Raw genomic sequence first — 11,373 nt, 5'->3', positions numbered from 1 at the left:
CCGTGAAACCTTTTGGCTTTCCGCTTTCCCGAAACCTTTTGGCTTTCCGCTTTCCCGAAACCTTTTGGCTTTCCGAATCCGAAAAATCTTTTGTCCTTTTGGATTTCGAAAACTTTTGACCTTTCATATTCTGATTTTTTTTTGTCTTTTCATTTTTCTGAAACTGTTGGCTTTCCGTATTCTAGGAAAACCGTTGGGATTCTGAAATTTTTTGACCGCTCGTATTCTACATGCGTTTGAGGTAAATTAAAAAATTTTAAAAAATTCTTAAAATTTAGTGAAAAATTAGAGAAAGGTTATTTAAAATTTTGAGAAAATGTGGGGTTGGTGTTTGGCATGTGGTGTGTCCATTCGGGCGCCCGTGACCATTCAAATTCCTTTTAAAATATATTTTTTGATCCAAAAAATTAAAAAATCCATTAAAATTATAAATTTTCATTGGATTTGAGAATTGTTGGATGGAATCGAAAATTTCGTGAATGATGGGATTCTCAGGAAAAATTAGAAAATTTCTAGAAATTATTTTTAGAAATCTTAAAAAATTGGTATTTATAAAATATCAATGGTATTTTACAAATTAAATTGCTATTTTTTTTGGAAAAATATAGGTTTGGAATGCCATAAGATAGGTTTGGTGGAATTCAAAATTATCGTATTTTGAGGCCCAAATTAGAAAAAATTAGAAAAAAATCCATGATAATTCTTTTCCTCGAGAATTTAATATTTTCGAGGGTTATTTAATGTTGAAGTACATTTTCTCGTACTGACATTAGATAGATGCGGGTTATTCGCATATTATTAATATGATTTTACCTTGTATTAGTAGATATTTTTATTTGGATTAATTCTAAACGATGTTTGCATGATTTTTTACCATTGTTTAGCCATTCTTTTTGGACATGTTCCTTAATTTCTTTTGATGGCTATAATTTACGTTCAAAGTGTGTTTCACCTTTGACACTTTTCCATGATAATTTATTTTTCACTTATTTAAGTGTGGTTTGTGCTTAATTTCTTAAGCCTAAGATAAATTTTATCATGGATTCGTTGATTTTTTTGTTTTGGTGGATTTTATTAGATGTTTTCCAAAGATTTATATGGACTCATCAGGTTCTGCCTAGATCACTTGTGTCTAGGGGTTTTTTATTGAGTACTACACACGTGTTTCACTTGCTTATTTGGAGTTTTGCTTGAATGACACCACGTTCATATACTCCAGATTGATGAGTTGGCCACCAATTTTAATGCTTTTTTTGGCATGATTAATGTCCATTAGATGGTATGCATTGATTTTTACGATCAACTATGGTTTTTATTGATTCGAGGAGCTTTTATGCTTTTATCCATGGTTTTATAAAGATCTTTTGATCTTTTGGATAATTTTATTTGCTTTGAAAGTAGCATTTGCCTTAATTTTTTGCACGTAATTTTGGAGTATATTTCTTGTACTCTTGTACATATTCCAACTTGGATACCTAGTTGCTTATGTATCTAGGTGAGTTATTTTTCTACCCTAGCTTTAGTGTGTTTATTGGGTAGTTATCATTAGAAAGGTGCCAATAATTCAAAATTCTTTTCTAATGATGTACTCGGAAAGAGTTATTCCTTGATGTGGTCTCAGGAATATAGAGACAGGTTCTAGTATGTGAAAGTCTAGGATAAGGCCATCTTATTCCTTTTATATAGGATTTTATTCATATTTCCTAGACGGCATACTAGGGAGTTTCAAATTGGTAAGGTATGTATGGGTGGTATCATGGTGGTATGGGACGTTAGAGATCCCTCACATATATTATCTTATGGGATAATTTGGGCTCAAGATTGTTGCTTTGCTTACATCACTTAGCATGTTGACCTCAACATTCAAAGACAATCTCATTTTCTGAATTCATTTAAAGTTGTTGTGTGGGAATTCTCTAGATAAACTTCTTTTATCTATAGCTTGCATGTATTGATGAGTGCAATCTCATCGACATTTTCACTTGTTGAAATCTGTTTCTTCAAAGTTCAACGAGTTTATCTTGTTGTGTTCGGAATAAGAAAATTTGGATTTTTCCTTTGTTGGCATTTCTTTCTCTGGTTCCGTACTTTAAGTGATTCATACAATCAATCTGATGGTTTACGGATGGACATATATGACTCATCGAGATGTTGATGACTCTCTATGTTGATATGGGTAACTCGGGACATCGATAATTCCATGTGCAGATGTGGGCATGTCGGGGCGCCGATGAATCCTTGGTTCCTGCTCTGCTGCTGTTATAATGCCATGTTTTCCTACTTTATTTCGAATGGTTTATAATGAGGAAACTACTTTGAGTATGAATTGCTTTGATCATCCGCAGTAGTCTGATGGGCAAACAGAGCATATGAATCAGATTGTAGAGGATATGCTTTGTGCATATGTCTCTGAAAAAGCATCAAATTGGGAAAAATATCTTCCAATGATGGAATTTGCCTATAACAATTTTAAATATACGGCTATTGGTTTTAGTCCGTTCATGCTTATGTATGGGTATCAACCCAGGGTACCTATTGATGTCGATCTTAAAGACATCGAGCTTGATGCATCGAGGGATTTCTTGCGTGATATGCAAGAAATGCTGACCGAAGCTCGGGATTCTATCAGGAGTGCTCAAGATAGGGCACGATTCTATGCTGATAGAGGACGCTAAATTTGGTCTTTTGAACCAGGAGCATTGGTTTATTTAAAAGTTCATAAAGATTTTCAGACTTTGTCAAAAGGAAAATGCTCGATTTTATCTCCTAGATATTGTGGTCCATTTTGATTTATACATCGGATTGGCACGGTTGCATATGAACTTAAACTACCTCCACATGTTAGAGTTCATCCAGTCTTTCATATCAATAGATTGAAAGGGAATCTGGGAGGTGAGGATAACATAGTTACTCCTCAAGAACTCGACGTCAAAGAATTATCCTATGTTCCACATGAACCTGATAAGGTACTTGAATTCAGGGAAAGAAAACTTTGTATAGCTGACTAATCCTGAGGTTAAAATTAGGTGGAAAGATAGGAAAATAGAGGATTCGACTTGGGAGTTGGTTGAGATTGTTCGACACAGTTCTTCTTTTCATATTGCAAGAGTGCAATGTTTTGAGAGAGGGAAAGTATGTTATATGCACATTATGTGTGCATATACTAAAAGGCTAACCCACATTAGGCTTGTGAGCATGGGAGCATGGGAACAAGCTTTAATATAGCATGGGTTAGGACTAACCTTAAGGGTTAAGGTTAGGGTCAGGCATCCAAGGGTCACACATGGAAAATGGAGAGTCAAGAGTCACTTGAGGGCCCTCCTATATAATAGGGGCACAGGGCACACTCAAGGGAGTCTTGGAGGCTTGTGAGGCCAAGGCTATGTTATCTTGAGGCTTAGACTATGGTCTCTTGATATTAGCTTGAGGCTAGGTTATGTTATGCTCTCTTGTGTAGAGGATCATATCTACTCACCTACCATTTCACACTATAGCTACATATTATTGGATTGGAGTTATACCTCTTGATGATATGGCACATCAAGGTAAAGTTATGATGTACTTCTTTATAATTCATGTGTGCATCCCTTGGGCTCGGGGGTGGTTGGGTGGATGAGTTTATGCTTGATTTATGCATGTTTATGCATAACAATTATCTAGAGAGATCTTAGGGTTTTAACACTAAGCTTTAAATTTATGATCTAATGGAGTACACAAGCATGTCTACAACATAATAATTTAATGACCTCCAAATGCTATTGCCAACCTCAAAGTCTCAATGTTGCCCAAAAAGTATTTAAGCCCCTATGAGATCCATCGTCTCATATTGAGCTTGTACAATTTGTTTTACCACTTGGATCCCTTTTTCATTTCTCCTTATCAATATGAGATCGTCCACATAGATTATCAATATTATGATATCTTGTTGCCTTCATAATTTCATGAAGTCATAACATACATTGAACTATTTGAATTTCACGTTTAGAAGCAAGTGCACTCCAATACTACTTTTTTATTATACCATACCATACCCTAGGTTCTTGTTGAAGTTTATGAAAATATTTTTGAGCTTTCCTAAACTTTCAGACCCTACTTGGAAACTCAAGTGTATATATCCTAGTGGCTACAACATGCACCATAATAGATCTTCATTATATTATCGTAATAAATAAATTTGTCCCTAATGTAGCTGGTGTATGTTGCAAAACAAGGATGAATTTGAGGGTGACTTTAAGGGTATTATCCCCTTTGTTGTAGCCTCTATACCATAATGATGGGTATTGGTATCTCTAAGACTCATCACATAAGCATGCACCATACTAGTGGTGCATGCTCATGAGATGAGTCTTAGAGATACCTCTAGTGGTGATCACTCTGATCTTCATTATATCATAAGTAATAAATTTATCCCTAGTGTAGCTGGTGCATGTCCCATGGATGAAGATCTTCAAAGTTTTGCTTGGTATATGGGGACTCGTGTGGTAGTTGTGATGTCTCTTCTTATATAACACTTGAATTTATAAGAGTGTGTATCTTGTACAAGAGGGAGGACCTTATGAAGAAGGCTTTTAAAGCATTTCTCATGGTCTTAGGCTCGTTGAGGGCTATTATAATTAGAAATGACAGTGGGGAAGAGAAGAAGACTAAGTTAATTTCAAAATATTGTCAACAATAGGAAAGTCAAGCAATAAACGAACGAGGTTAGGTGGAGTGTTATGGCTCACCCTAACCCTCGAGGCCCTTGAAACACATCCAAAAAGAGATTACTTGGTGAACCGCAACTTTCGTGAGAGGATCTTTCCAATGGCCGAGCTCGTAACCTTTGAGGTATCCAAACTCTACAACTCCTTGAGAAGCGATTCCACCATGCCTCCCATGAGCGTTGTCACACCGCTGCATTGCACTACGGATACTCGTCCCTCCTCTCACCTCACTTCACTCACACACACTCACTAGCATGCATTAGGGAGAGAGATTAGTCAGAGGATTAGCAAGAGCCAGACTCAATTGCACAATGGAAGACTATGTTGTATTATGAGATAAATTCACTTATATACATGGCCATAAGTGTTCACACTCACTTAAATTGTGGCTGGCTGGGCACTTTAGGCTCATACAAGGCCTAATGTTATTACAATGACTACTCTCATAATATATCCATGAAGTACATCACTTAGGACTTCATCCTCACTTGCTACCACCACACACTCTTGAAACAGGAATTTCCATAAATACTCCGTCACACCATCACGGGGTGCCCATCCAAGTTGTAGTTTTGGACACTATTGCTTCATATCTTGAATGTATGACCCTTTGGTGTATCTATCGTGACTCCTTGATGTAAGATAATGGCGGTATCTCTTGTTAATCCTAGAATTGGGTTAACATCCCCCCCCCTTCTTGATGGTGATCGTGTCCTCGTGGATCGCGTTGAAGACCTTTGTGTGGGGAGAATGAACAAGCTTTGTCGATGGCTTTGATGTTGAGTGATGTTCAATGGTCTTTGTTCCTCCAGAAGGAATAAGAAAAGTTAGTGAATGAAGAGGTTAGTGGTTTATTGGGAATTTCTAAGAGGGTGGGGGGTGGGGTTTTTTTGTGAATGATTGCATTTTTTATTTGTGTGAGCATGTTTTTTTTTGGGGCTGTGTGCTCACTTTGTTTTTGGCAATCATAAGCAATGTTACATGTTATTTGTGTTAGTGGGGATGCTAAGAGATATTGATAATGGAAAGAAGAGAGGGAAGGATCCGGAGGAATGTAGACTCAATCATCAGAATGAGATAGTGATTCTTAGTTCCTCATTTGATTCATTGAAGCGACATTCATTATTTGAAGAAATTGACCTTCGATGATGTCCCTTTTTGTGGTAGGATTCTTGTCAAATATTGTCAAGTAGGACTTGTTCCTGCTTTCTTCTACCCATGTGCTTTTTATGTTTTTATGTATATTTAAGTGCTCTTATGAAGCAAATATACATGAAGTACAAGAATTGAGTCATATAGACTCTTATTGAATTGCTTTGTGTTAAAGTAGCCACTTGTTTGTAAGGATTAAAAGAATAACGTCAACTTGCAAGGCAAATATAGATATCTTTACTAGATTGAAGATCATTAATTTGTGAAGATGGTGGTGTCATTTGGAGAGGCTTGTAATTTGAAGAAAAATTCCAAGCGATGGGTTGTATGATAGATTGATCAGGCTTTTGCCCACCATGGGCTCCCCATCCAAAGATGTACCGGGAAGTTATCGATGGTGAGGCTTTGGTGCAAATGTTCTCCAGTGCATGAGTATGGATATGTACTCATGGAGTGGCTGCCACAATAATTTAGCCAAAGAATAGTAAGCAATATATAATGGCTATTGAAGACCACTGGGAAGGTGTTAATGCGTGAGATGGCTTAATCCACGATATGGCTTAGATCATGAAAGTGTAGGTTCTTAAGCCGTGAGTCTATTAATTCGTGCAAAACCCGAACTCATGAGTTTGTAGGTTTTTTGGCCGTGAAGGGATATTTCATGAAATGGCCTAATCCCGTGAAATGGTGTTTCCATGAAAGTGTAGGCCATGAACTAGAATTCCGTGAAAGTGTAGTTCCGTGAGATGGAATTCCATGAACTGTAGTTCCGTGAGGAGATGGAATTCTGTGAAAGTGCAGGCCGTGAACGGGAATTCCGTGAAGTGTAATTCCATGAGATGGAATTTTGTGAAAGTGCAATTCAGTGAGATTACAGGTTTTTGGCCATGAAGCGATATTCTATGAAAGTTAATCCCGTGAAATGGTGTTTTCGTGAACGTGCAGGCCATGAACTGGAATTCCGTGGAATGGAATTCTATGAAAAGGAATTTTGTGAGATGGAATTCCATCTCACGGAATTCCGTGGGATGGAATTCCGTGAATATGCAAGTTGTGAGATGGAATTTTGTGAAGTGTAATTCTGTGAGATGGTGTTTCCATGAAAGTGCAGGCCGTGAACTGGAATTCTGTGAAGGGTAATTGTGTGAGATGGTGTTTCCATGAAAGTGCAGGCCGTGAACTAGAATTCTGTGAAGGGTAATTGCATGAGATGGTGTTTCCATGAAAGTGCAGGCCGTGAACTAGAATTCTGTGAAGGGTAATTACGTGAGATGGAATTCCGTGAAGTGTAATTCCATGAGATGGAATTCCGTGAAAGTGCAGGCTGTAAACTGGAATTTCGTGAAGTGTAATTGCGTGAGATTGAATTCCGTAAAGTTGCAGGTTTTAACCCCGTGAAGTTACAGGTTTTGATCTCGATGGTTTTTTTATTTTAATTGATTTTATGGGACAGCCTAGGTCATGACTTGCAAGCAGCAACAGGTTCTTGTGCACTTATTTCTCACATCCAGAGGGGTGACAAGAGCATTGTTATTTTGTACTTGTTGATGTGCTCATAAGTCTTTGTTTGCAGACATGGGTATTGATTCTTGAATTTGTGCGCAAATGTTGTCGAGGAAGTAGGTAAGACTGCTGATTGTTTGCTTGAACATACAAGCTCTTGTGTTGGTGTTGAATGCACGAGAGTGGTTGAGTAATTTGCTTGTTGTTGCTTGTGCCTCCATTCTAATTGAACTTTAGGTGAAGCTTTGGGGTTGAGGTTGGTGGTGAGACTTTCTTCACATTGCTCGATTTTGGCAAACATATGATGGAATTACCATCATAGTATCCTTGTTGTTGAAGCACATGCATAGGCACCCATCTTTGATGAACATTATAAATTGGTGTGGCCGATGTGCTTTATGTACTGAGGCTTCCTTCTTTGTGCAAGATTAGGGGACTTTGTGATACGCTTGGGGACCCAAGCTTTGGCATTTCTTTGGTAGTACCCTTATGCATGCATTAGTGTTTTTGGTACCCACACTTGTTGACTTGGTGGAGTTCTTTGAGGAACTTGCATAGGCTTTTGTGGACGGTGTTGTGGATTACTTTTCTTTTTCCTTGGCCTCTGAGTGCTACATTTAGGAAAAGGCTTTGACTGTCGAGGCACCCAAATTTAATTGGCACCTTCATAGTAGCCTTGAGCTACAAGTAGCTGCTTCTCCACCCACATCTTGATACTGTGGAGTGGAGTGTAAAGTTTATTCTTTCTAGATGGGCTATGGAGTGTTGGTTAACCTATCAAATCCCATAGCTCAAGGGTCATGAGATTGTGTTCTTGTGTTGGATAAATCTGTGCTTGAGCTATGGTGATTTTATGGAAAATTTTCAATCCAACCAGAATCCTAGGGATCTTTTCAGTAAGATATGTTGGAAGTTCCAGCTCCTCCAAGGTCTCTTCCTCTCGTTAATAGCAATTGTACATTGTCTATAGGAGTGTTCAAGGTGACTGTTTGCATGGATTTATCTATTGAATACAATGATTTACATATCTAAGTTCCACCAAGGACAACATCATACTCAAGGGAATCTAGGGTAACATGGAATGTGAATTCCATATCGCCACCATCGATTGTTTCAGTAGTGTACCTAAAGTAACCTGGAACTTCAATGTTTTGTCCATTGGCTCCTCTTGCAAGACTATTGTCTGTAGGGATGAGTTTAGGTTGTCCCAATGACACCCAAGTGTCTATTGTCTCATGATGTTATGACTAGCTCGAGGAGGGCTTATCAATGCGTGCTTAACATAATTTCCTGTAGGGAAATCCAACCATACCATGATAGAATCTTCCAAAGGAACCATGGATGTTTTATTTTTTGTTTCGGCTTCAGATCCCATTTCTGTTTCATACTCCCATTTACTTTCATCCTCATTTTGACTCTCAGCTTTTTCAAGAGTACCCAATGTGTACACTGGCACACTTGGCCCTATGACAATTCTTAATGAGGTATGTTTGAAAACTTGCGAATCCTCACAGTCCTATTCTATGGAGTTCTTTATATCTTAGTATAACTCATGTTAAGCCCTTAAAGGTGAAAAGATGCAGGGGGGAAGAGAGCTTGAGCTCTTGCAAGCACACACACACACATACAAAACCCTAATAGAGAACACACAAGATGAGAGGCTGAAAATCTTCTTCTTCTCTACTCAACACTCAACACACCATATACAAGATAAGAGTACACACAATATGAAAGGTACTCAACCAAATACATACACGGGTTCTCTATAGTGTGAACCCAACTAAAATGAGCTGGCGCTATAACTATGCCAGAATGGCTGTCACACAGCCTGTCATCCCACTGGCCGCATATCACCCATGATCTTACCAACCATGCCAGTGGTGTAAGTGTGGGGCCTCAGTGTCCACCGCTTCACTGGATGAGCTCTATATCTCAACACTCCCCCTCGAGCTCAACTCCATCTCATGTACACCAAGCAAAGCCCTGAATCTGCGGAGCTTCTCTGTACCCAATGCTTTGGTGAAGATGTCAGCTACCTGATCCTCTGTGCTGACATAAACAAGGTCAAGGTCTCCTGCCAAGACCTTCTCTCTGACGAAATGGTAGTGGACCTCTATATGCTTCGTGTGAGCATGAAAGACTGGGTTCCTGGCCAACTGTATACTGCTAATGTTGTCACAGAAAATGACAACTTGTCTATCCAATCTGCAAGTAGCTTTCTCAACCAAGCTACCTCACATGATGCCATAGCAGCTCCTCTGTACTCGGCCTCTGTACTGGATAGAGCAACCGTAGGCTGCTTCTTGCTGCTCCAAGTCACAGCAGCACTCCCCAAAGAAAATATGAAGCCACTAGTAGATCTTCTATGTGAGATACTACCAGCCCAATCAGCATCTGTGTACCCATGTACACATATCTCTGTCCCAGTCTCATAGAATAGTCCACAATGCAAAGTAGACCTCACATACCTCAGTATGCGTCTCACTGCATCCAAATGCGGTTTCCGTGGAACCTGCATGAACTGACTCACCAACCCAACAGCATAGCTCAAATCTGGTCTGGTGATCGTCATGTAGATCAAACTTCCTACTATGTGCCTATACATAGTAGGATCCTCCAAGATCTCTCCTGAATCTGCACTCAACTTGCCATTCTGATCTAATGGCACGGAAATAGGCTTATAGCCTGTCATACCATACTTGGACAACGTGTCCAAGCCATACTATCTCTGCAGTAATCCAATACCATGTGTGGTGACCTAATCACCTCAATGCCCAAGAAATATCTGAGCTTCCCCAGATCCTTCATCTCGAACTTCTTTCTAAGCAAGATCTTTACATCAAAGATCTCTGCATCATGGTCCCCCGTAATGATCAAGTCATCTACATAGATGACAACAAGCACAACCCCTCTATCACCATGTCTCACATACAGCGAGAAATCTGCATTGGCTACATGAAAACCAATAGTGACAAGATATTCAGAAATTATGTCAGACCATGCCGTTGGTGCTTGTTTTAAGCCATACAAGGCTTTCTTCAACTTGCAAACATGCTCGGGGTGACTCACATCCTCATAACCAGGTGGCTGCAACATATACACTTCTTGCAAATCCCCATGCAAGAATGCATTCTTTACATCCATATGATGTAAAGACCATTGCTTTGACGCAGCCACTCCTATCACAACTCTCACTGTTGCCATCTTGGCAACTAGGCTAAAAGTTTCCTCATAATCAATGCCATATGTCTGTGCATATCCTTTGGCTACCAATCTAGCCTTGTACCTGTTTATGCTTCCATCACTGTTATGTTTTACTTTGTACACCCACTTGCATCCAATGGCTTTCTTGCCTTCAAGCAATTGCACTAAATCCCAAGTCTCATTTCCATATAGTGCACCCATCTCCTCATCCATAGCTTTCTCCCAACACACATTTCCAACAGCCTCATCAATGCATGTGGGCTCAACAACCTGCACAACCTTTGCCATATATGCATAGTGATGTGGCACATAACCATCAGGTAAATCTCTGCACAGGATTTTTCACTCTCCTAGATCTTTGCAGCTTTTCATTCATCGCTTCCATAGCCTTCTTTACACCAGGTGTTCTCATAGCTGGGATCCCAAGCTCCTCATCAAGGCTCATATCTGAGCCACTAGACTCTCCATCAACATGAGAATGCCCTGCAAAAATGTCAGGCATACCAAGAGGCTCAACCACTTTCTCTTTTCCTTTACGTGATGTACTCATCACATTCGCAAGACTAGTATTATGACGCAGCCTGCCACTCCATGGTCTATCAACAACAGACCCACTAGATGAGGACTCTCCTGGTCCACTCAAAGACTGTGATTGCTGACCTGCATTCTGTGCAACCACACTTCCACTCACATCAGCCCCAACAGCTTCTTTTTCAGCAGCATACCAGCTGCTCATCTCATCAAAGACAACATCCCTGCTTACCCTCAACTCACGTGTAGCAGGGTTATAACACCTATATCCCTTTTGCTC

The sequence above is a fragment of the Cibotium barometz genome, chromosome 8 (genome assembly GCF_041138505.1).
Source record: "Cibotium barometz isolate CiBa-2024 chromosome 8, ASM4113850v1, whole genome shotgun sequence".
Classification (NCBI taxonomy): Eukaryota; Viridiplantae; Streptophyta; class Polypodiopsida; order Cyatheales; family Cibotiaceae; genus Cibotium; species Cibotium barometz.
This window is presented reverse-complemented; position numbering follows the sequence as displayed.